The 27887-nt window shown below is 35.8% G+C and overlaps 1 long non-coding RNA gene across 1 annotated transcript; it reads right to left on the bottom strand.

Annotated features, from left to right (window-relative positions):
* Positions 1 to 8292: 8292 nt before the first annotated feature.
* On the bottom strand, positions 8293 to 26387 carry LOC131920712 (uncharacterized). The gene is made up of 2 exons (XR_009381755.1): positions 26291 to 26387; positions 8293 to 8574 (listed from the first exon to the last, which is right to left on the bottom strand). It is a non-coding gene; the product is annotated as an uncharacterized LOC131920712 (long non-coding RNA).
* Positions 26388 to 27887: the final 1500 nt, after the last annotated feature.

Here is a 27887-nt window from a genome sequence, read left to right as displayed (position 1 = left end):
TCAAAAATAAGTTGGGAAGCAAGAGAGGAAGACACCTAACATTAGTTTCTTGCTTCCATAGTCACACGCAAGAGCCTAAACACACACACACATGCACGCACGCACGCACGCACATCAAATACACAGACACACTCCACAGTACTGTGAATTATGAAGTGTTCTTTATGTGCATTAGTATTTTAGATATTTTTCTTCATTTCTGCATAACTTTTGTAGTTTGAAGATGCTTCTAATGATGATAGCGGATCTTTTCTGTATTTGATCAAAAGTTGTTTTATTATTTCTGAATTTCTTTCTTTTTGAAACATTTTATTTTATGTGTACAGGTATTTTGCCAATGTACATGTTTGTGTACAAGCCATGTTTAGTGCCTGAATCCAAAAAGGATGGCATATCTCCTGAAACTGGAGTTACAGGTGCTTGTGAGCCATATGTAGATGCTTGGAATCAAACCTGAGTCTTCCAGAAGATCAACTAATCATCTTAACCATTGAGCCATCTTTCCATCAATATATTTCTGGCGTTTTTAATCACCTGTGTGGCTATTGTATCAGTATTAAGTCTTCATCTTAAAATCCGTTTCATGCATTTTTTTTCTATGACAGTCAAAGAATTTGAAAAGTACAAAAGGAGGGAAAAACAGAACAGAAAAGTAAATGAAACAAATATTTGGTGTGATGCCACCATTCTGAGGCAACGATGTTTCTTATATAGATATATTTTCCCCCAGTTTATTACTTATGAGATGAGAAATCATAGTAGAGTTCTGTTGTCTAAAAATAAAATCATGATGAACAAAATTGGAATGCAGACACTTTAATTTGTGGCTTCAAGGCTTACAGTGACAGCCTGTCTGAATCCTGGGTTATACTTGCAACACTTGTAACCTGCAAACAAACACCCAAGAGGCTGACAGGTAAGGAAGGGGTGTGGTGTGGGAGCTTTGCCTGCAGCTAGTTTATCATATATACTTCAATGATCTTTATGGAAATGACCAATAAGTCAGACTGGTGCAAATACGTCTACTGAGGAAGTTCTTAATACCCATTCTTATCAAATTGAATCACCATGGGGCTAATCTTCTACAAATTATTTCTGAGAGTTGACATTTTACGTGCACATTAAAGCATCCTATAAAGGGCTCGTCAATGTGGAGAGTGGCTCAGCTGATCCCTGTCAGCCTTCAGCTTGGTTTGACTGAGCTAAGACTTTGCATCCTTTAGCACTAGTGAAACCTGGCAAGAAGAGAAAACAAACAAACAAGCAAACAAAAAAGCTATGGAAGAACAGGAAAGACATTATACTCTTAAAGGAGCTTAACTCAAACAAGTATTTCCTGATCATTAGCATTTTCTCTTTAGATAAATGAATGTGTGATGCTGGTTTTCTGTACTGTAAAAGGACAAGGTTGTTGTCACTGAAAATATATATCTTCTTAATGGATTATAGTTCTAAACCTCCCAAGAGATGTAAAGATTGTTTAATCCCTATAAGATATGACTACTGAATTAAAAGTCCTCTAGGTACAGCTGAATGTGTGGTATAATAAACCCATTCAACACATTTTAAAGCTGCATTATGAAAACAGTATTATCTTAGCCATTTCAGGGGAACACTAGATTAGTAAATAGACCCTTCAGTTAGTGCTTAAAGTTTTGGAGGAGTGGATGTGGGTGGGAAGACAAGAAACAAAGATATCAAGACATCATTACTACATATGACATTAACCCTTGCCTTACATAGTTCATTTACCTATAACATTTAAGAGTATCCTATACATTATTTGTTTTATATTTTGAATATGTAAACAATACTGAGAAATTGGTTATCATTAATCCTAATTTACTTAAAATATATTGCTGTTTACAGATACCCAATGCTTTTGTCAACTTTAGCTTTGACTAAGCATATTACAAATTTTGAACCAAGTGTTCGTAGTTACACCACTGTTTTCCCAGAACATGAAATACTTGGCAATTGCCAATTTTGGCTAATAAATAAAGTAAAATTCATTTTCCTTATTGAGACGAAAAATTTTCCCTTTACATTATATTTTCTGCAGTATAGCCTATGTCTTAATTCTCTAAACCTAATAATTATTTTAATGTAGTTTCATGTGAACTTCTCTACTCTTTCAAAAATCATTAAGATCACTATGATTTCTGTATCATTGGCTCCTAAAGTCATTTTCCATGCCTCATTTTATTCAAATTCCAAGCATCCCTGACTACATTCACCAGTCCATTTCCTTCCAGCAACACCCTCTCACGCTCTGTATCTCCTACCTACTAGATGACATAATGTCAACATTTTCTGCAAGCTGCGTTCTTCCTATCAAATGTTAAAGCTCCCCAAGTATGTTTAAATATTTTCCTTGTATTTACTTTAAAGTTATTTTCATCAGTATCACAGATTTAATTATTAAATGAATACAGAGGACTTCAAGACTTAAACTTTATTTTAGAGCTACATCCCAAACACTAAATCTGGATAATATTGGGCTCTTACTCAATTTATGGAACACTTCCAAAACTCAACGTCTGTCTTTTATATTGCGCCATGACCAAGGTAATTTATAAAAGGAAACATTTAAATTGAGCTTAAGGTTTTAAAAAGTTAGAATCTATGATTGCAGAGCAAAAGCACGGTGGCAGAAGGAGCTGAGAACACATATTGCAAGCCATACGAAGGAGGCGGAGAGGGTACCCTGGGAATGGCATGAATCTTTTGAAACTTCAAAGCCCCCCCCCCCAAAGATACATCTCTTACAATCAGGCAACCCCTCTTAATCCTTCCCAAATAGTTCCACCAACTGGAGTCCAAATATATAGAAATATAAGCCTATGGGCACTGTTCTCATTCAATTACCACAGTGTCCAAGGTTAAATTCGTTACCATCTTTTTCCATGTACTAAATGTATTAGCACTGTAACTTCTAAACAAATGAATAAACTACCTTACTTCATGGACAACTGAAAAAAACGGTGTCTTGACTATGGTCTTGGGAAAATATTTCAAGTAACAACATCTGATTTTACATAAAAAAAACCTAGCTCATGTAGAGAAAATAGTTAATTAATGTAGATATTATTGACAAGGTATTCTGAACTTTGATTATTTAAATGTCATAAGATTATTTTAAATAATGCTTAAAATTAATAATTTTAATGAATATACTATATACTACATAACCTATTTGAATATGTAGGCAGAGACAATCAATCATAAAAAAAAATAGAGCCGGGCCGTGGTGGCGCACGCCTTTAATCCCAGCACTCGGGAGGCAGAGCCAGGCGGATCTCTGTGAGTTCGAGGCCAGCCTGGTCTCCAAAGTGAGTTCCAGGAAAGGCACAAAGCTACACAGAGAAACCCTGTCTCGAAAAACCAAAAAAAAAAAAAAAAAAAAAAAGAAAAAAAGCTATTCTCTTTTGTAATAGCTACTAAGACCAAACAGAAAGTTGTACTGTAATGATTGTGCACAGCACAAGTAATGAGAATATTAAGTATGAATTTTACTCTTAGATGCTATTAATCTAATCCCATACATGTCAATTTTAATTCAAACCTAATGTATCCTGAAATTAATCTGGTTTAAATACTTTTTCTGTTTGTTTAGATACAATGAAATATCAAAGTGTGATTTCTAATTACAAATTATTTCCACATATTTTATACAACTAAAGTTTAACTTCATTATGGTTCATATGAATTACATTATTCACTATTAGTAAATAATGGTGATGTAAACTAGAATGCTGACTTTTTTCATATTCTCTTGAAGAATGTGAGCCAAGAATGGGGGAAGAATATAGACGCCATGACCACAGTGTGCAACTAAATTGGGGAAAAAAAGTTAATAACTTACTTTGCAAAGGTTTCTACTGGTTTTAAAATAGAATATTGGTGCTTTTACTTCTGCTTCCCAACTATTGGCAAAATAAATTAGATGACAGTTTTTTTTTCTGTTTGTAAGTGTTCATTTAATTAACAATGTATGTTTTACATTATTTTGTTAATTTTTATCTTGTATTTGATTCATAGTTGAAATTAAATTTTGTCTAGTTTCTGCTTTTTTACACTTTCTTCCCTAAAAGAATAGAACTGATATAAGATAAATTATATACATATTCATTATATACATATATATATATGCATGAGTGATTCTATGGATATATATATATATATATATATATATGACTATATATTATAATATGAATGAATATTAGACTAGTTTTTCAAGTTGTGGCCCAAATAGTCCTACATTGGCTATCTCATGAAGGAAAGGCAGACAATCTCAGAGTTGTTCAGTCCCCAAGACTGTATGTCTCAGCCGTCCAATTTTTGTTTTTTCTAGAGGATTTCTGGTGAGCTGCTAATCTTCTACCCATGTGGTAATCATGGACTTAGTTATAAAACAAGTGAAGGGATGCCTCAGCAACAGGACAAATGAACTTGCCAGTGAGAGTGAAGGCAAACAGGCTGAATGTGAGGCTTCCTTTCTTCTTATATATTCCAGATTTAGGGTAGGTCTTCCTACCTCAAATGATCAAATCAAGAATACCCATTATAGACATGTCTAGCCACATGGCTGCTTTTATTTGATATTGGTTTAGACAAGTTGACAACCAATATACACTTCCCATTCACTTATTCTTCTTTTTTACATTCCCCCTTCTTCCCCTTCTTCCTTATAATCTTTACACACACACACACACACACACACACACACACACACACACACACACACACTTTAATGTGACCATTCATACTTATATGAAATATGATATTTTGAAATCCACCTACCTCGTGGAATAGATTACCCAGACTAACGTGATTTTCTTCATACATTGATTTTTTTTTGTGTATGTCTCCATAAAAAAAAATTAACTCTTTGCAATTTATGAGTACACATTGTGTTTATTTTATTTGTATACCCTATGATATATAATAGTCATTGTGAACTCATTTGTTCTGTGTGCTTTGGACATGGTATGTTTTGACTATTACCCATATGGTTACCTCACAGCTAACTTCACATGCTGCTGACAAGTGGCAGAATTTAGGTTTTTAGTAAGGTTGAATGACATAACATACTATAATTGTTCATTTATCTTTTTGTAGATGTTTAATTTGAATCCACATTTTAGTCTTGCTAAATATAGCACTGCACTGAACATGGGACTTAGCAATATTTCTTCAAAAATGATTTTATATCCCTTGAATATATATTTCCTACTACAACTGCATATTTTTATTTTAGTTTTTCAGGACATTTACAATGGCTACACTATTTTCATTCTTACTAATGGTGTACAGGTCCCTTCTTTTGCCTACATCCTTCAGACATTTACTTTCTGTTTGGGAATAGCTGTTCAAGTAAATATAAGATGATGCTACAATGCAGTTTTATAGTTTTAATTTGCATCTCACTAATGATTAATGAACCTATGACATTTTTTACATGTAGTTAGTAGCAGTTTGTTTGTCTTCCTTTGATAAATGGTGGTTTCTGGTGCATCTTTTTTTTTTTATTCTCTCTTTGAAGACTTTATTTTATTTTTAAATTATTTTTATGACTCCTTGTACTCATTTTTTCTTTCTTTATCATGTATGTATATTTTCAAGTAGACTTTTTTGTATTCTTGCAATTTTTTTCCATATTTTGCATATACTATGCATTTGACAAGTTTCCACTGAAAATAACTGATAATTTTACTGGAATTCCCTTATCTGTGGTTTGCTTTTTTTTATTGCTACATTTGTGATTCTTGCTTTATCCCTGATTTTTGACAGTTTGATTATGATTTGTCTTGATGCAGTCTTTTTTTTTTTTTTTTTTTTTTTTTTTTTTTTTTTTTCCGAAACAGGGTTTCTCTGTGTAGCTTTGCGCCTTTCCTGGAACTCACTTGGTAGCCCAGACTGGCCTCGAACTCACAGAGATCCACCTGGCTCTGCCTCCCGAGTGCTGGGATTAAAGGCGTGCGCCACCACCGCCCGGCTTGATGTAGTCTTATTTGGATCATTTCTGAGTTTTTCACAATCCTGCCCCAATTAGTTATAACTTGCCCAAAGTTTTGGAATTTTTCTGCCATTATCTCTTTGTATCACCTACTTTGTTTTCCTCTTTTCAAATTCTAAATCAGATTTTTAATCTGTTGATGGTTATATATTTCAAATAGTATATATTTAGATATGCAATTTCTTTTTCACCATTGTATCTTTGATACTGTCTATTATATTCTCATATCCAAGTTTTTAAAGATGATTTTAACAATGTTAAAAACTTCATACAGTTGACTTGTTCTTGATTTTTTTAATTGGAAATTCTGGGACTCAACCCAAGGTGATTTAACATGCAAGGGTGCTAGTAAGTGTTATACCCATAAATCATATTTTCTAGTTTTATTAGATTGTTTCTATATATCATTCAGCATTATTGAGCTTTCTTAAAACAAATGTTTTGAACTTGTGAATTTATATTTTTGCACTCAATTATGGTCAACTACTCAAAAATTACTGTTTTGCAGTGATGTGCTATTTCCTTGTTTAATTTTTATGGTTCCTGTTGTCTTATACTGATGCTGATGCATTCAATTAAATAACCTCTTCCAGATTTTATAAGTTATTTTCACTGTGCAAAGAACTTTCCATACGGAGGCATGATGAGATAATGTAAAAACATTTAAGGGTTGGCTACATGCATTGGTCAGACACCAGCGAAGGCAGCTGTTCAGAATCTATGCAAGGATGATGTTGGCAGATGGCAAGGATTTTCAACTGCCAATGCTACAGATGTCCAGAGTGGTAGCATTAGTTGTGGTGGTTTTCATTGGCAATGACTGTAATATTCTTCTTAATCTCTATTTCTCACTGCAGGAAGATTTGTGACTGAGGATACACCTCTTGGATCCTGGCCTGCCTTGCAGGACAATTATTAGTGGTGACACTGGTTGTCTAATGAATGGTAGCAGTGGTGCCACCACCGAGTTGACATCTGATGCAGGGGAATTCATAAGGAGAATGTAGCTCTGAGATTCAGTGCAGTAATGATATTAGTCCCAGGTATAGAGACATGTTACTGTCCTCCTTAGCTTCATTTGGGGAGCAGAGATTTCTGCAATATCTGGGAAGCCTAGAACGGGAACTCAGGCACCAGTAGTACTGCAGCTGCTACAGTGTCTGGGCAGTTCCTGTTTACCTATGGTTTTTCAGCTGATTCTTGCTATTCCATTAAAGACAGTTGAATCCTAGCTGAAGGTTAAAAATGCCAACTAGCTTGCCATGGGAATCCCTGTGGTTTCTGAAATGTGGGTGGAATCATTAACATCCACAGCAGCTCAGTTTGGAAAATGGACAAAAGGGGTAGTGACACAGCTTCCTACTTAGGATTTCAATACTTAGATTTCAGTATATTGTTGAAGAGGCACAACGGTGGCCACCTACGAGATGGGATGGGGCTGTAAAGCCATTTGTCCCTTATCTGGCAGGAATGCTACTATATACTTGGAGGGATAACTTATCAGTGTCCTCTGTTGAGTAGACAACTGTGGTCCACAATGGTGCCCACTTTATGAATGATACTGACTACCCTTGCTTACACTTAACTTTTCTAGCTGTATGCAGCATTTCAGATATGCCATTACCAACTTTGTCAACTTTGATGACGTCCATGTAGTTCTCTCTTCTGCTTCTCCGCTGTGTTGACATACACTCTTTAATGGATGTCTGGGGTTTCTGATGTGTGTTAGTTAGTGAACAGATACCCACCTTGGTTGTTTGAGGTAGTAGAGAGAGACGTGTGTTATCATCTCTTATGTCACTATCTTGGTTATGTCACTCTCTTGTTCTCCTTTTGGGCATTTTTGTAATAAATATCATTCTCATGGATATGTGATTATATATACATCCAAAATAAATCTTTATTCTTGCTTTGTAAATTCTATATTGTGATAATTTTCATGTTTATTTTATACTTACTTAAAACTCCAAAACAATATAGTATAATACAATACAATTTAAATTTAAATTAACAGAGTAAAGTATATCAATGTACAGGTAAATATTAAGTTATTTGAAAGCATTAGTTCATTTAATTGAAAAATGGACTCATAAGTAAAAATTCTGAAGATGAAAATCTCAGAGATTCAGAATAATTTTCACTTTACCTTACATATCATTAAGAAATGGAGTTGTGATTCAAATATAGGCCATTATATCTAAGTAAATATTTTGATTAACCCTCACAAAACCATTCCTTTCATAGATAAAGCAAAAATTCACAGCAATGGAATGTTAAGTTGTTTGCAAATTATTATTGTTTAGAACACAGGAATGTCCCATCGGCAAATGAAGTACATATATAGACTTAGTTTTCAGCTCCTGGTACCAGTGAGATGTGATTAGTTCACAGCAACATGCACAAAGAAGATGTGGGAACTTCTTGGTGGCAGTTAGTTACTGGGACTTGTCTTTGAAGGTTCCTACTGTCTTCCTGTGTGTTCTCTGTTTTCTATCTTACAGGAAGGAATGTCCCTCTTTCATGTTCTTCTCTGAGGTTTCTGCTTTTACATAGGCCTAAAGGAATGAGGCCGATAAAACATAAGACAAACCTCTGAAATGATGTATCAAAATAACTGCTGAACTTTGATCAGTTATTTTGTGACAAATGAGAGCCCACATAATAGAGAAATTGTATCCACATTTGAAATGCAATATAATACCATTTTTGTGTATCTTAATTTATATCGTTCTCTCAGAGAGGAAGAATCACACATACTCATTCATAACACAAATTCCATTTAGATTTCTAATGTCCTCCTACTATTTATGAATGTATGATGCAAATACTCATATCAAAAATATTGCTTGAAGATAATACTTCATGAGACTATTAAATTTAACAGTGATTTATGAGAAGAGATGTAGGATGTCCTCTGATTAATTATCTTTCAAGTGCATTTGCTACAGTGAACATGCTTGGAAGACATAGGACTTTGTTCCTCTGGAGTAAATGTAAGATGGACATAGTATATCATTTATACTAATGAGCAAGGAGATGTATGTCTACTGTCCAGCACAATGAAATTACTTTCTGAACCCAGTTTGTTGTGATGGAACCTGCCTTCCATGCTCTCTTCCATTCAGCTTGTTCATGTTGCTTCCAAAATTGACACAAATGCCCCAATCCTCAGGCTGCCTGCTAAGTCAATTTTAGTAGAATAATTTGTCTCAGACTCAGGAAGTTACGAGTTCTGCCAATAACCATGAAACCATGGAAAACTCACTTGTTAGTTCATAAGTATGTTATGAACTTTAGTTCTTTAAAATGTTCTCAATTCTTTACTCAGTAATGATTTAAATTGTTTGAAAAAGTCTACTTTTACTGAAACCTTTTAAACTTACTAACAGACTAAACATTTAAACTTTTAAACATATTAATATCCCACAAACTGTAGTAGAATGCATATGAAAATTCCAAATATAAAATAGTTAAACAGTATTTTTTGTAACTTAGTACTCTTCCAATTGCATTTGTTTTGATTGGGATCTAAGAAAAAGGCACATTAAGATTCTTTTCATGTTTTTGCTTTACTAAGACTTCCATTATTCCATGGGACTAGATATCTTCTCGTATATGGTAGAAGCACAGTAACAGTTACAGCCTAGCTAACCATTTACCAAAGGGACCAAAGTTACATTTCTTTTGGTGTGATGATGGTGGAACAGAGCACCATTGCATATACCATGGTAGATGGTATGTATTTAGAAGAATGGTGAACTAAATATGAAATAGAAACATTTAATCAAGGAAAATAGAAAGATGATTCAGATTACACAACTATTTAGGCATATTAAACGTGCCAAAGTCAAGTTAGGGATTTTTTTTCACTATCAATGTCTTACACTAAAAAATGTAATGGAGTTCACTGTAGGATATTATTAGCTAAACATCATGACTTGATTAGAGGTTTTATTTGATTTATACATGCTGATATTTTACAGATATAATGAAAAGACATGGCTAAAAATTTAAAAATAAATTATCTTAACACCAATTTCTGTTCATTATGCATTTTAATTACTATGATAAAGCTGTTCATCATTAAAAAGTAAATACATTTGTCAGGTAAAATAAAATAGGATGCAAACAATTGACATGAAATCTTTTTAAAATTAGAGGTTTTTCAGAAACATCTTGGTTTTCCCTAGAGTGAAGCTGTGACAGTATTATGAAAGCATGCAATCATTGTGGTTTTGAAACTGCCTGTCACTCACTATTCTTGGATCTTATTAGCAAAAGTTTGATCCCACTCTTACTTTTACTGTCCCAAGATATTTTGATCCTTTGTACTTTAAAAACACAAGTTGAAGAAGAAATGATTTGACAAGTTTCATATACAATTTTATTCTATTACTTTTCCTCAAAATATGTGTACAAATGCCTTTCAACCTAGATGTGATACCAAAAGCAAACCAAGGTATGGATTATACTTACACCCAATTTGATAAACCCATGAATTTATTGAGCTTACTTCTAGTAGTATAGATATATAGTATTCTTAAATAATATAATATATAGCGTGGATGAAGAAAGATATATACAAGCCTGGATGACCCACAATTATATCATTGCACAGTTCAATTTCATCATGGATGATGACATCTTTGAAGTTGCATTATGGAACACTGAACTGAGTTAATCTTCTACTTGTTATGTACTCTATCACCCCTACACAGATACACACAGAAACAGAGACACATAGAAAAACAGACAGACAGACAAACAAACAGACACACACACATGCACACACACACACACACACACACACATGCACACACACACACACACACACACATGCACACACACACACACACACACACACACACACACACACACACACCAATACCATGTGTCACTGGGAAACAGAAATTTTGATTGGAATCTAAGATGAAGTTCTAGTGACTTTCCCTCACCTCCAATTAAATAGTATCAATAGTTCATTGCCATTATCATAGACTTTCTTATTACTCTACTGTTCAACTTAATCCATAAGCATGACTGTGCATAAGAGTCATGTCTAATGCTGATAGGGACAGGATAGTCATAGATAACCAAAAAAATTTTGATGTAGGAGTGTTGCTTGTTCAACGTGTTATTAGATGGTTCTTAGATGCATATGGATATAAAATTGATCGTGTTTTCTCCAACCCTCCTTTTACATCAAAACTGGTCTGGATTCCAGGTGTGAAACCTGGCACACTAAGCATGTCACCAATGAGACAGAAATGTCCTCAATTAAAAAACTAAAAAAAACCCAATACAAGTAATACATCCTAGCCCATAACTCTAGCAGGCTTGCCTGCTAACCCAAATGATAATGCTATTAGAAAACTATGTACACTTCCTGGAGGCCTTCTCTGCTCTCACTGTTCCCGCAGATCCAGTCACCCCCAGCTATGGAGCAGAACACCTGTGGCAACCTTTAGTGTGCTCTCTGCTTCCATCTCTCATGGATCCCACAGATCTTCTCCTTCTAAACTCCCTCCCAATTCTTTGTGTTCAGGTGGAAGCTCCACCTAAGCCCTGACCCCATCTCTCTCTCTCCAAACCCTGCTCTGTTTCAGAAAACCCTCCAAATTGTGGCTCCTCCCCCCGAGATGTTCAAGACCATACCTACAGAGTATTTAAACTGTCCCCTAGAGAAGGGCCATGTGGCTTTCCGATCTCTTTTCCCTGTCTCTTATCTGGGCGCTTAAAAATCATCCAAGAGTGTTTTACTCATTAAACCTGGACTTTTAATTTGGCCTGATCTGATTAACTGCATTGGCAGAGAAACCCAATATCAGGGTATGGAAACCTTTTACTTTGCTTTGTCCCATACCCCAACCCTGACAGACATTCCCTGGAATATATCAGCTGATTAGGCCAGGAAAACAGATAACACACAGCCATCACACTCTCTGAAAATCAAGAGAAAAAAACAAAAACCATGGAACAAAACACCCACCCAGCAAAGCCAAATCCAAAAATCAACACCTAGACCTATAATCATCCTAAACTCAGATGTCTAGATGTCAGCATAAAAACACAACTAATAATGGCAAGCACAATATGTCTCCACTAGAGCCAGGTTATCCTACCACAGCAGGCCCTGGATATTCCTACATAGCTGAAGCATAAGAAAAAGACCTTGAAATCAATTCTATGAAGATGATGGAGGGCCTCAAAGAGGAAATGGACACATCCTTTAAAGAAATCTGTTAAAACACAAACAGTTGAAAAAAATGAATAAAACAGTTCAAGACCTGAAAATGAAAACAGACTCAATAAAGAAAACCCAAACTGAGGGAAATCTAGGAATGAAAATTTTAGGAATTCAAACAGGAATGACAGAGGCAAGCTTTATCAACAGAGTCCAAGACATACCTGGAAGACAGACTCTCAGGCATTGGAGATCTGTTAGAAGAAATGGATACATTGGTCAAATAGAATGTTAAATCTAAAAAAAAAATCTCCTGACAGTAAATCTGGGACACTATGAAAAGCACAAGACTAAAAATAATAGGAATAGAGGAAGAAGAATCCCAGCTCAAAGGCCCAGAAAATATTTTCAACAAAATCCCAGATTAGACTGCTAGCAATAGTGGCAAGGTTGCCTGAACTGACCTACCCCTGTAATCAGATTGGTGAATACCCTATCATTATAAAGCCTTCATTCATTAACTGATGGAAGCAGATACAGAGATCCACAACCAAGCACCAGGCCAAGTTCCAGGAGTTCAGTTGAAGAGAGGAAGAGGAACTATATGAGCAAGGGAGTCAAGACCATGATGGGGAATCTACAGAGACAACTGAACCAAGCTTATAGGAACTCATGAACTTTAGACCGACAGCTGTGAAACCTGCCTGGGACCAGGCTAGGCCCTCTGCATATGGGAGACAGTTGTGTAGCTTGATCTGTTTGAGGGGCCCCTGGCAGTGGGATCTGAACTGGCTTCCTGATACCCATTACTTATGCTGGGACGCCTTGCTCAGCCTTGATGCAGGGGGGGAGGAGTTTGGTCCTGCCTCAACTAAATGTACCAGGCTTTACTGTCTCCCCATAGGCGCCCTTATCCTTTTGGAGGAGGGAATGGGAGGTAGGTTGGGGGGAGGGGTAGAAGGCTGGAAATAGCAGCAGGTGGGATGAGAGGGGGATCTGTGGTTGGTATGTAAAAATGAATAAAAATTTTCTTAAAAATAAAGGAAAGAAATATTTCTTAACCCAAAGAAGAAGCCTATAAAGGTACAAGAACATAGAGAACACCAAATAGATTGAACCAGAAAAGGAAGTTCCCTCACCACATAATAATCAAAACACTAAACATACAAAACAAAGAAAGAATATTAAAAGCTGCAAGGGGAAAGGACCAAGTAGCATGCAAAAGCACACATTAGAATTAAACCTGACTGCCCAATGGAGACTCAAAAAGCCTGAATGGCCCAACTGATGTCCTGCAGATTCTAAGAGACGACTGATACCAGCCTAGACTACTCTACCCACAAAACTTTTAACCACCATAGATGAAAAAAAAAATTCCATGATAAAGTAGAATTTAAACAATAACTAACCACAAATGTAGCCCTACAAAAGTGGTAGAAGGAAAACTCCAGCTTGACGAGGTTGGCTACACACAAGAAAACTCAAGAAATAATCTCACACCAGAAGAATCAAAAGAAGGGAAGCACACACACACACACACACACACACACACACACACACGCGCACACGCACACGCGCATGCGCACACACATACACACACACACACACACTCATACATACACCAAAACCACCACAACCAAGAACAACAACATAACAGGAGCCAACCATGATTGGACATTGATAACTCTCACTATCAATAGTTTTTATTCCCCCATAAAATGATACAGACTAACAGAACTGATATAAAATAGGATCTATTCTACTGCATCCAAGAAACATACCTCAATATCAAAGATAGACAATACCTAAGGTTAGAAGTTTGCAAGAGGATATTCCAAGCAAATAAACCTAAGAAAAAAATGGTATTGCCTGTTTTATACCTATCAAAATATTCTTCAAACCAAAACTAATCAAGAGAGATAAGAAATAATACTACATACTAATCAAAGGGAATTTCCACCAAGACTAACTTTAATTCTTAACCTCTATGGCCCAAATACATGGGCACCAAAATTTGAAAAGGAAATATACTATAGCATAAATAGTGTATTCCACTTCACACACTAATAGTAGGAGACTTCAATACCTTGCTGTCACTATAGAAAGTTCATCCAAACAAAAACTAACTAGAGAAATACTAGAGCTAACAGACATTATAAACCAAATGAACCTAACAGATATTTAAAGAATATTTCACCCAAACATAAAAGAATGTGTCTTCATTTCTGTACCTCATGGAACTCTTTCCAAAATTGACCACATACTTAGACACAAAGCAAGTCTTAATAGATGTAAGAAAATTGAAATAACTCCCTTCATCCTATCAGACCACCATAGATTAAAGCTAGATGTCAACAAGAAACACAATAGAAAACATACAAAGTGATGGAAACTAAACAGTTCTCTACTGAATGAAAGGTGAGTCATGATAGAAATAAAGATATTAAGGACTTTCAAGAATTTAGTGAAAATAAATACATAGCATAATAAAACTTAGACAGTGCTAAGAGAAAGGTTCATAGCATTAAGTCCTACACTGAAAAATGAGAGAGATGTACTAGCAACTTATTAGCACATCTGAAGGCTCTAGAACAACAAAAAAAGTAATCACACCCAAGAGAGTAGATTGCAAGAAATAATCAAATTTGGGGATAAAATCAATAAAATAGAAACAAAGAGAATATTACAAAGAAGTAATGAAACAAAAAACTGGTTCTTTGAGAAAATCAACAAAGCAGACAAACTCTTCTTCATACTAATGAAACAACAAAGAGAGAATGCCCAAATTGACAAAAGCAGAAATTAAAATTGGGACATGACAATAGATACCGAGGAAATCCAGAGAATCATAGGACATACTTTAAAAACATGTACTCCACTAAATTGGAAAATCTAAAAGAAATGGATTATTTTTCTCAATAGGTGCCACTAACCAAAGTTAAATCAAGATCAGAAGATCAAATTAAATAGTACTATAACCCCTAGTGAAATAGAAGCATTAATTAAAAGTCTCTAGCCTTAGCCAATAAAAGCACATGGTCAGATAGTTTTAGCTCAGAAACATACCACAATTCAAAGAAAGCTAACACCAATACTCCTCAAATTATTCCACAAAACAGAAACAGAAGGAACATTGCAAATTCATTTTATGAGGCTACAGTTATCCTGATACCAAAATACATAATGACTCAACAAAGAAAGTAAATTAGAGACCAATTTCCCTTATGAACATAGACGCCAAAATATTCAATAAAATACTTGCAAACTGAATCCAAGAGCACATAAAAAAGATCATCTACCACAATCAAGTTAGCATCATTCTAGGATGCAGGGATAGTTCAATATACAAAAGTCAATAAATATAATCCACCATTAAAAAAAATCTGAAAGAAAAAAGGTATGATTATCTCATTAGATGCACAAAAGGCCTTTGACAAAAATCCAACACTCTTTCTAAATAAAAGTCCTGGGGATATTAGGGATACAAGGTATATACATTAACATAATAAAGTCAATTTAACAGGAAACCTATAGCCAACATTAAACTAAATAGAGAGAATCAAACCAATTCCTGTTCCAAAATCAGGAACAATACAATATTGTCCACTCTCTTTATATCTACTTAATGTAGTTCTTGAAATTTTGGCTAGAACAATAAGATAATTGAAGGAGATAAAGGGGATATAAATTGGAAACAAAGAAGTCAAAGTACCATTACTTGCAAATGATGTGATAAAGTCCAACAGGGAACTCCTACAGCTGATAAGCACTTTTAGCAAAATTGCTAGATACAAGATGAACTCAAAAAATCAGTAGCCCTCCTATATATAAATGACAAATGGACTGAGAAAGAAATCAGGAAAACAACACCTAATTCACTGTTACTACTTCTTTTTTAGTGACTTTTCTTTAGCTGTGATAAAATACCATGACAAAGGCAATTTATAAAAGAAAGATTTTAATAGCCAGACCTCTTCCCACAAGGTCTGACCTCCTAATCCCTACCAAACAGTTCCATCAACTGGGGTCCAAGTACTCAAACATAGGAGCTTATAGGGGCCAATCTTTTTCAAATCACTGCATTCCTCTCCCTGGCCCTCATAAGCTTGTGGCTATATCACAATGCAAACTACATTTATTTTTACTTCAAAAGTAGCCATCCAGCCATCCTCCCAGGGTTTGTTTTTGGTTTTTTTTTTTTTTTTTTTTTTTTTTGCGGGGGGTTGATTTTTTTTTGGCTTTTTCAAGACAGGGTTTCTCTGTGTAGCTTTGTGCCTTTCCTGGAACTCACGCTGTAGCCCAGGCTGGCCTCGAACTCACAGAGATCCACCTGGCTCTGCCTCCTGAGTGCTGGGATTAAAGGCATATGCCACCACCGCCTGGCAATCCTCTCAGTTTTAACACTGCTTAAAATGAAAATTTAAAAGTCTCTTCTCAGACTCAAGGTGATCTCTTAATTGTGAACCTCTATAAAATTTAAAAGCAAAATATGTATTCCCAACATACAGTGACATAGAATGTATATTAACATTTCAAAATTGAAGGATTAGGGCATAGTAATGAAACATTTTACCAAAGTAGAACCAAAATCCAGAGGGGCCACACTAAATCCTATAGCCCATGTATGTCAAAGAGCCTAGATGGCTCTGTCTTTACTACATTGCTTCCTAACACACACTTCTTGCTTTTGGGCTTGTTCCATTCCCCACTTGATACTCTCTTTGGCAGATAGATATCTGGCATGTCAAAAATCTTGGGGTCTCCAATCCAATCCAGACCACTTTAATAGCTCCATGCAATGGCTTTCAAGAGGCTCCTGCCCTTTCAAGGCCTTCTTGCAGGGTCTACCCTGCTGTACATTGCATAGCCTCAGTGCCCTTCTTTAACCACAGAGGAAGATTCCACAATCACTTTATTCATATACTCTTCATGACTCCAAAACAACAACCAGGTGGAAGGTATACCAAGTTCTGCTGCTTGCTGAGGCAAACTCTGACACCCCTCTTGGATCACAATTCCCAGAAGCTTTTGTTTGTTATATCTTGCTAGTAGCAGAAAATTCCTTAAGCGCTTTCTTAACACAAATTGGAAGCCTGACTATGTGGAATTTTCCCGAGGAAGGTTTTCTCTTTATTCAAATGCAAATAAGGTCTACCCTCTTCTCCTTTTCTCTTTCAGAGCAAGCTAGACTCCTTTATATTTCCTTGAGTTCTTTTCCTCTCTGAACTACATATTTTATATTTTTTTCCAACATGTTCATTGTAGGCCTGCAAAGGAGTAATTACTAATAAATTATCAAGCCACTGCATCAATATTAAGCTGCTTTGAAATTTCCACAAGCAAAGAAATTGTTCTATTAATTTTTAGTTTAGGCTTAGGTAAACTTTTAAGACAAGGGAAGAAGATAGCCAAATTCTTTGACAAAATATAGTAATTGTCTCTAGCACAGTTGTTAATATTGTTCCCCTCTGAAACCTACTGAGATGGACATCCACCTGTCTCTTAGCACTACTGTCTACAACTTTTACTAGGATGACTCATTCTTCTCTGATTACAGTATTCAAATATTTCTTTATTCTAAAGTCTTAAAGTCTTTCATATTCCCCCCCCCCAAATATTCATGGTCCAGTATGTGATAGCAATAGCCCATTCCCAAGTAACAAACAGACTTTCTCTTAGTTGGGTTTCTACTGTGATAAAAACCATGACCAAGACAGCTTACAAAAGAAAGTGTTTAACTGGGCTTATGTTTTCAGGTTTATAATCCGTAATAGTAGAGCAAATGTTGCTGAAAGTTTTCCTGGGTCCCGCCAGCCAGCAGTCCAGACAAATTTCTCCCACTTGCATCCCCCAAGTAAACACACAGATGCTTATATTAATTAAAACTACTAGGCCATTAGCTCAGGCTTACTACTGGCTAGCTCTTACACTTAAACTCAGCCCAATTTCTGTTAATCTATCTGTCACCACATTTTCCATGGCTTTACCTGTGTGCCATTACATACTGCTCCCTGGACAGCAGGCTGGCATCTTCTGACTCAGCCTTCCTCTTCCCAGAATTCTCCTTGTGTGCTTATCTCACCTATACTTCCTGTCTGGCTACTGGCCAATCAGCATTTTATTAAACCAGTGTACAAAAGCATTATCCCACAGCATTTCCCCTTGTCTGTTTAGTTAAAAAGGAAGGTTTTAACTTTAACATAGTAAAATTGCATATAACAAACAGTTATCAAGCAAGAATTACAGTTACAATATCCAGTCTATTTGTATTTGGCAAAATTAAAGAAAATATTCTATCTATCCTGTATTTGTGACTCTAAAGTTTTATATTTAATTTATCTTTTATCATAACCAAAAAAATTATAACTATCTAGTCTTCAATACATCAAAGACCTCAGAAGGATATAATATTACCTAAGTAAACAGGAAGAGAATTGTAAGCAGCTTCCAAAAATGTAGAATGACAGAGAGAGTTGACCTCTGTACTGTTGGGGCATCCATATTCAGCCCATAGGCATAGTCTCTCAATCATTTTTCTCTGTGTCCTGTAGAATGTCTAGCAGTCTCTTCTGCCATGTGGCAAAGTATAGATTAATAGAAACTGGTTAATTTAAAATATAAGAAGTAGATAACAAAAGCCTGCAATGGCCATGGTTTAAAAATAATATTAGCCTGTGTATGTTTATTTGGGTCCAAGCAGCTGCGGGATCAGCGGATGAGAGATATTTGTCCTGACTCATAGGCCAGGAGGAACATAGGAAAACTTTTCAGCTACTAGCAAAGGCATGTTAACAGGAGTAGCTGAGAACTCATATTTCAAACCACAAATAGGAGGCAGAAAGTACATGGTTAAGAATGGGAGACATTTTAAACCCCAAAGCCTGCTCACAGGGACATACCTTCTCCAAGGCTTCACCTCCTAATCCTTTCTGAACACTTCCAACAACTGGAGAACAAGTATTTAAAACTATAAGCCTATGACAGACATTCCCATTCAAATCACCACAGCTACACACAGCAAGGCATATGGATAAGAAGAACAATGTGATAGTTTCACTCCAATATCAAGAACTCCATTATAGCATTATGGGTACATGCATACATTTTTATATCCATATTTTTATTTTTGGAACAAAATACTTATTGTTCCAAAGTATTTATTTCTTTGCAAATGGATCGTAAGTATTTTCTTTGGCTTACCTGATAGGATGCTGAAAATAGTCTAACTTTTCATATTTATAAATGGAAAGACAGATTTCTTTAAAACTCTAACATACTATGCTACTATAGTCAAATAAAATAATTGTGGTTTATCCTGACTAATTCTCTAGAACAATTTACTGATAAAGTATAAGAACAAAATAATATATAACTACTGACCTAGCATAACAGTATACAAGTATTATTTCTTTCCTTTAAAGTTTAAATCTCAGTACTATATCCATACTAGTTCTGACTCCAAATGAAGTACTAGTTTTGTCCCTATGTCCATGTTTGCTGGCATTGGTTTTTGTCACTATAGCAAGAAGTGTTTACAAGAAGGAAATAGGCTCAATGGTTTCTATTTTTACAATTTTTATAAAAAGTAAATTAGTAATTTGATGGTAAAAGCAACCTAAATGGCATTAACAGTTTACTATGCATACAGTTATAAATATGTAAGTGGACAACAACAAAAAATAATCTCATATTACAAAAAGAAACTTTAAATAAATATATGACATTTCACCTAACAGCTTGGGGACATGATTAAAATTGTATTTGATTTTGCTTTACTCTATGTGTATGGGTGCTTCTTGCTGCATGTATGTCTATGCACCACATGTGTGCTTGGAGTGTGTGGAGAGCAGGAAACGGCATTAGATCCCCTGGAACTGAAGTTACCTTCAGTTGTTTGCTGCAATGTTGGTATTGGGAATTGAATCTGGATTTCTTGGAAGAACAACCAGTGCTCTGAATTGCTGAACCATGTCTCCTTCCCCAGATTTAAATTGTGATATAATGTCCTTCTGACTAAGATATTATTAATTTTTATAAATACTTTGTGAATTTATAAACTCTTGTTATGTATCTAGGATGAACGCTTGATATGATACATAAGAACTCTGAATGTAATACTACTTTTTTTTTTTTTTGGTTTTTCGAGACAGGGTTTCTCTGTGTAGCTTTGCGCCTTTCCTGGAACTCACTTGGTAGCCCAGGCTGGCCTCGAACTCACAGAGATCCGCCTGGCTCTGCCTCCCGAGTGCTGGGATTAAAGGCGTGCGCCACCACCGCCCGGCCTGTAATACTACTTTAACAAAGAAACTTCTATTATTTTATTTGTTATACTAATTCAAGTGTGTAAGCATACATGTTTTAAAACTAAAAACATGGTTATTAAATCAGCTATAATGAAGAAGCATGAGATAAAGAACCTCTATCTGAGAAACTATCAAAACTCAAAATATAATCCATTGAATTAGCTAGCAATTGTTACATAGAACTATGTAAGCCATTCTGCCTGAAGAGTAATGGATTGAAGTTATACATCCGTTTGAGAATCTGGCCTTCTGTCAGATATCAGGCTTGCTATCACACAATTACTCATGTTAAAATTCCAGGACCTGTCAGAGAAATTGGTCATGATATAACCTTCCCCTATTATCTCTTTAACCAAAGCATCATAGTGCCTTGTGCTTTTCTGTTACAAATACTATTGAAAGGAAACAAAATGAAATTCAGTAGAATTCATGAAAATGGTATTATTATCTGACAAGATGTCAGTCATGAGTACTTCCAATACAATCTTTAGTGATATTTTTTAACAAAAAGTACTGAAATTTCTGTGGTAAGCATGAATAGAACCTAACGTCAGAAGTTGCTAACATAGTCTTTAAGGATGGAGGCCCAAACTTAGAGAATTGAATAAATGCTTTCAGTAGCTGTAAATCTTCTGCCTAAGGAAGCTTGGTCTTGATTAATATTGGACAGAAAGAAGAAATAGACATATATTGCATTTAAATTCTTAGAAATTGGACATATTAGCTGCACATTCTATGTATCACCAGTGTTCAATAATGTTTGTTTCAACTTGCATGAAAGGGATTTTTTCATCAGCTTTATGATTTTGAAGCTAGTAAATTGTTCAGTTATTGTCATTTAGCCTAACAATAAAAATGGTTGCCTGGGTTTTCTATCAATGCCTTCTTCTTTAAAAGAGATCTTCACACAGTAAAATAATTGTGTATTTGTGTGTGTGTGTGTGTGTGTGTGTGTGTGTGTGTGTGTATGTATGTGTGTGTGTGTGTGGTGTGTGTGTTTTATGGAGCTTTATATCACTCTATTGGGAATTTATTAAGGGTGAAATACTCATGTATGTTTCTTAGCATATTCTGAGCATATTCAGATACAAATAGTATAAATGTGATATATTCTTATTATTTTTTAAATACATTAGGGTAAATGATTGATAGTTGTTTATTTTTAATGTTGATATTTCATGATATCATTTTTACTGAGATGTGAGAATCTCTCTAAATATATATATATATATATATATATATATATATATATACTCAGATGTATAATTATTTCTATTAAAATAGCTATAATTTAAATGGATTAGTATATAGAACATACTATAAATAGCATAGTATTGTCTCTATATTATATATAATATATATTATGTGTCACATACTATAATATATGGAGAGAGAGTGACAGAGAAAGCCACAAAATTTGATGTATTCTTCTATTCCTTTAATCATAGCTCTAGTGAATATTTATGGGTAATCTCCAATTACCAGGGTACCGATTTTGTCCTGAAAATAGTACAAAGTTAAGTGAACTTGAACTCTCTCACCCTGGAAAATCAATTCTTTTCAGTTATACCATTTTGTCATTTTATTTGATAACTTCTAGTAAGAATGATATTTATTTTGAAATGTTTGAATATCTATTTCCTAAAGTGAGATCCTATCAAAATTGGGATTACATTATTATTTAAATAGAGTTATCTACCATGGATTTCCATATTACATGAACACACATGTCTGTATTTATAGGACACTTTTATTAAAAGCTATTGATGGCTGCTGAGGGAGAGTGAATTTCCCTCCAGCATGTTACTCCTGATAGTCTGTCTACCAGTGTTCCAGTTGATAACCCTACATTTATGCACATGTAAGCAGGCAGCACTATGTGGAATCAGTAGGTTCAAAAACACAAACATTTACAAAGTTAGAAAGGGGAATTGGAGGAGGAGGGTAGGGGAGGAATTGGAGGTGAGGCAGTGGGGGTGAATTTTACTAAAGCATTATATTTATGCAAGGTCCTGCCTCAACTGAGTGTACCAGGCTTCACTGACTCCTCATGGGAGGCCATACACTTTTGGCGGAGGGGATGGGGGGTGGGCTGGGGGGAGCGGGAGGAGGGATGAGGGGGGATCTATGGTTGGTATGTAAAATGAATTAAAATTTTTCTTAAGTAAAAAAGTCATATACAGTTGAAATTGAAAACACACAAAAATATGTAAAAGCTGAGAGGAAGAGAGAGACTTTCTTAAAAATTTTACCTAAAACTTCCCTTTCTTCAAAGTAGAAATTAAGAAAAAAACCTCAAATATATATATATATATATATATATATATATATATATATATATATATATATATATTCTTTTACCTTCCTGAAATTATTTTGAAGAGACTGTGGATCTCAAAATCCCTTGAATATGTTATATTAAAAATGAAATAGTATAGAAAAACAATATGAAAATTTAAAAATTAATAATAATGAATTTTTAAAAAAGCTTTTCAGTGCTGAAGCCTGAACCCAAGGCATTGAGCTAACCAGGCAAGGTTTCTACCATTATACTATAGCCCTACCATGCCATTTTTGAAAGGAATATTGTTGAGTATGCTGTCCATTATTGTTTAATTAAAGACAAAATGTAATTTAAAAGAACTGAAGCTTTGCTGTTGACATTTGTCGTTACAAATGTACTTCTTTTCCAGGATTGTGGCACTTTCTCTTTTACGAAAATACTACAATGCAAGTAGCTGTATTTTAACCTTTTCTTTCTCTCCTTTAGCCTCCAAACTATTGTGAAAAAATTCAACAATTAATACTTTTAAAGCTTTTGTCCTGCCTTCCAGGACATCCTTTTTATTTTTATTTCTTTTCTGTGCAACAATCATCATTATTGCTTTCAAAGCAAGAAACCCAGAATATCTTCCCAATTTCTCAAACAGTGGAGAGTTTCAAAATCCATAAGGCAATATTTTAGTTTCTGCTCAATAAACAAACAAACAAACAAACAAACAAACAAAAACCCTTCTAACTTCAATCATATAGGTAAAGGTAAGGTTTCTATTATATAGACATAGTTTTTCCTGGTCCTCTAGAAACTCTCAGATTATATTATAATTGCTTGTCTTGGAAATTTATATTACATATCTATTTTTTCCTTGACTCTAATTCTGAACTCTTATTTTCTTGGCCTTCTTTGTTGTACATTTCTTCCTTGTTTATCAAATACTGTCCTAGGTTGTGTGATGTACCTAAAAGTTTAGAATTATGTTGATGTTCTAGTGTCTTTTTGTTCATTGCCCCTGAGATTATCCTTTTTTTTTCCTTTATAAACCATAAACTCATAATGGCTATAACTCTAAGCATAAAAATATACTTCTTGGTTGTTGAAAATATTTCTTTGGGATTAAAACATGTAAATGTCTCCAGAACAAGCTTTAGATATCTTACTTTAATTAAACAGTTGTTGCTTAAAAGGACTAATTTGTTAAACTTTGCCAAGTAGGCATTTTTACCTCTTCTTTAATTTGAATTGCATCTTCCTATGAATTGCCTCCTTCCTGTCACTGAGGTGTGATATTTAACCATCCATTCATAGTCAGATCATTTAATATAGTAAGGAGCTCCCACAACTTCTAGATATGTTTTACTTAATTGCCTTCATGGTCATAATTAATAATGCATTTCCCCTTTGTTTATTTATTAATGCTACTGGAGTGTAAACCCGATGAAGACAGGGATTCTATTCTTCTCTAATTCCCAGTGTCTAAAATAGTACATTGCACAAAACCAGAGTTTAGTAACTTATCTCATCCTTTCATTGGCTTTAAAATCGTACATATGAGGTCACTCTTTCTGGCGCTTGTCAGTAACTGGGATAATTATTATACAATGATTTCATCTTCTCCCAGTATTTGTCAGTTTTCTATGGCTGTGATAAAGCACTATGACCAAGATACTTACAGAAGAAGGCGTTTACTTGGGCTCATAGTTGCAGAGGATCAAGAGTCCAGAATCACGGAGAAATGTGGCAGCAAACAGTAGGAATGATGGCTGGAACTAGAAGCTGTGAGAGCACATCCTGAACTACAAGCATGAACTAGAGATGGCATGAGTCTTTATACTTCCAAACCCACCCTTAACCCCTTAACGGTATACAGGTGTACATATCCAGTGAGTCTGCATCTCGCAATCCTACTCAAAAGATGTCTCCAACTGGGAACCAAGCATGCGAATTCCAGAGACTGTGGGGGGCATTTATCAGTTGAACCACCACACTCCTCATATTTCTCTTTAGAGAACATGAGGGAAAGGGATGGTCAAGCTAGGGGAGGGATGGAGTGGGAGAGCAATGAAAGAGATATCTTGATAGAGGGAGACATTACGGGGTAAGGAAGAAACCTAGTGCTAGGGAAATTCCCAGGAATCCACAAGGACAACCCCAGATTGGACTACTAGCAGTAGTTGTGAGAGTGCCTGAACTGGTCTACCCCTGTAACCATAGAGCTGGTGGAAGCAGATGCAGAGATCCACAACCATGTACCAGGCCGAGCTCCAGGAGTCCAGTCGAAGAGAGGGAAGAGGGATTATATGAGCAAGAGGAGTCAAGATCATGATGGGGAAATCTACAGAGACAACTGAACCAAGCTCAAAGGAACTTACAAACTTTAGATCAACCACTGTGGAACCTGCATGGGACCGGACTCGACCCTCTGCATACAGGAGACAGTTGTGTAGCTGGGTCTGTTTTGAGGGGCCACTGGCAGTGTAATCAGGATCTATCCCTGGTGCATGAGCCAGCTTTCTTGATCCCATTTCTTATGGTTGGACACCTTGCTCACCCCTGATGAAGTGGGGAGGAGCTTGGTCCTGCCTCAAATGAATGTACCAGGCTGAGCTGAGCCCCCATGGGAGAACTTACCCTGATGGAGGAGGGGATGTGGGATGAGAAGGAGGTGGCATGGAGGGGAAGCAAGAGGAGGGATGAGAGGGGAATTTGTGGTGGGTATATGAAATGCATAAAAAAAAATTTAAAAAAGAAACTTTAGACAGTATAAACTCCTAGAAACACAAATATAAACAAAAAAGTTAATGCTCCTTACTAATGTGTATTTTAAAGAGAAAATTGTAGGCAAGAGTATAAGAATATACCAAAAACATATTATTGATTATGCTGGTTTATTAAAAAAATATAAGAATGACAAGCTGCAGAAACTGAGTGAGCGCATATCTGTACGGTTAATCTAGACCATTATGAATGGACTAATGGTACCAGATGTGATTGTGGTTCTATGTAAATTTGATTATCAGCTAAAATGACTAATCTGTGGCTAGCAAAATACCTAGGGAGTGGCACAACAACAATTCTGGCTAGAACTGATGGATGCAGATAAAGGACAAAAATAGCTCCTGCACTCTCAAGAGAAATGACAAGACCCATCCATTATCTAGCAATGTGGCCTTAAAAGGCACACAGCCTGTTTACCATACAATCTTTTCACTAAAGAGGAATATAAAATCTTTACCACATTAAAAAGATGAACCAAAAAATAATAATAAATATGATTTTGCTTATGTAGATATCAAAATTCAAACATTTCTCAAATCACTAAGATGGCTATAAACAGAAGCAATAATGGATCATGATGCTCCCAGCAAGTGTCCTTTGAGGTCATGAAGCTTAGGACCTGTTTTCTCAAGAATTAGTTTCTCCAAAATTCACACTTTATATGAGGAATGAAAATGAAATGAGTATGAAAGAAATCTCCTCCTGGTGGTCTATGGGGTGTAGCTTACCTTTAGTGCCATTTCTAGTTTGTCCATTGGAACATCTTGAAGATCAGGCTGCTCTGAGATCATGAGGCAGCAGGAAGTAAAGGTCAGTAAGTTTCTCTGGGAAAAGTAAGAAGAAGGGATAACTCCTAAGATTTGAAACCTCATGATTCTTTAATAAATGTCTAAGGTTTTCTATAACACGAATATCTTAGTCATGTAGCTAAAATTTTCCTGGTCCTACCTGGCTTCCACAGCCCCATGGTCCCATAGTAGCTTAGTGCTGTGGGCCGCAGAAATATATCATAAGAACTCAGCTGGTTATGGCCAAGTCACTACCTGGAGGAATTGAGGAAGCCAAATCCCAAGGAGTTTTTGGTGTTACTTGGCTTGTTATATATCAGCTGTCTTCTGTTATGAAAATCATGTGTGCCTTCATAGTTTTCCCAATTGACTTTTCCCTAAGAAGGGCTAACAATGTGGACTGATCACTCTCTAGACATACACATTCCAGATATTTGGAGAACAGCCTCAGGAAAGGCTTTCTCTGGAATCAGATATCTCCCCTAGCCACTTTCAAGGACTAAAGGAGATACCACCCAGAGGACTAACAGTGATAATAACCCACAGGCAAATCTCCTGACTTAAGGTAAATTCCACAAGGAGACACCACCCAGGGGGGTGCCCAACTTCCTAGGACTAACAAGGATAGCAGCCCACAGGCAAGTCTCCTGATCTAAGGTAAATTCCACAAAGAGACACCGCCTATGTCAGGTGGACATTAAGTAATAGCTTTATACAATTTAGCTCGGACCCTTCCTTTATATACCAGGACTTCCAGGGCACAGGGGAGAAGAGGAAAGAGAATGGAAGAACTAGATGGGTAAGAACTTGAGAGGAACAAACTGAGATAGGGAAGAACTAGATTGAAGGGCTAAAATAGAGGACTAGAGGAACGAGATGGAAGATGAGAAAGAGCCAGATGGGGAAGAACAAGATGAGGAAGAGCCAGGTGAGAGAGAAGGAGATGGGAGAGGAGCTGATAGGGGAAAGAACTAGATAGATGAGAACCTAGAAGGGACAGAACTAGATGAAGGAATAAAGATAGAACCTAGAGGGGACAGTAGATAAATATAGAGAAATCAGGCAAGAAAGGAGCTAGACATGAGAGCAGAATAGAAGCTGTGTAGAGAGAGAACTATCATAGAATAATAAAGTGTATGAACTAAGGAGTTTTGTGTACATAGATTCATTTCTTTTTATCAAAGATTAATTATCAGCTGGATATAGATTCTTCCCGGACCCTGGGAGGGGACTATCGAGGGGCTGGACCCCCCCAAGTCCCCAATAGCTTAGACCCAAATGAACACACAGAGGCTTATATTAATTGTGAACTATATGGCCTAATGGCTCAGGCTTCTCACTAGCTAGATCTTACATCTTAAATTAACCCATTTCAATAAATCTATACTTTGCTACATGGCTCATGGCTTACTGGTATCTTTACATCTTGCTTCTCATGGCGGTGGCTGGCAGTGTGCTCTGTCTTTCTCCTTTCTCTTTCTCTAGTTAGAATGTCCCACCTAACCTTATTCTGTCTCCATGTAACAATGCTCTCATA

The sequence above is a fragment of the Peromyscus eremicus genome, chromosome 10 (genome assembly GCF_949786415.1).
Source record: "Peromyscus eremicus chromosome 10, PerEre_H2_v1, whole genome shotgun sequence".
Classification (NCBI taxonomy): domain Eukaryota; kingdom Metazoa; phylum Chordata; class Mammalia; order Rodentia; family Cricetidae; genus Peromyscus; species Peromyscus eremicus.
The sequence above is the reverse complement of the archived record's forward strand: the minus strand, read 5'-3'. Positions and strand labels throughout refer to the sequence as shown.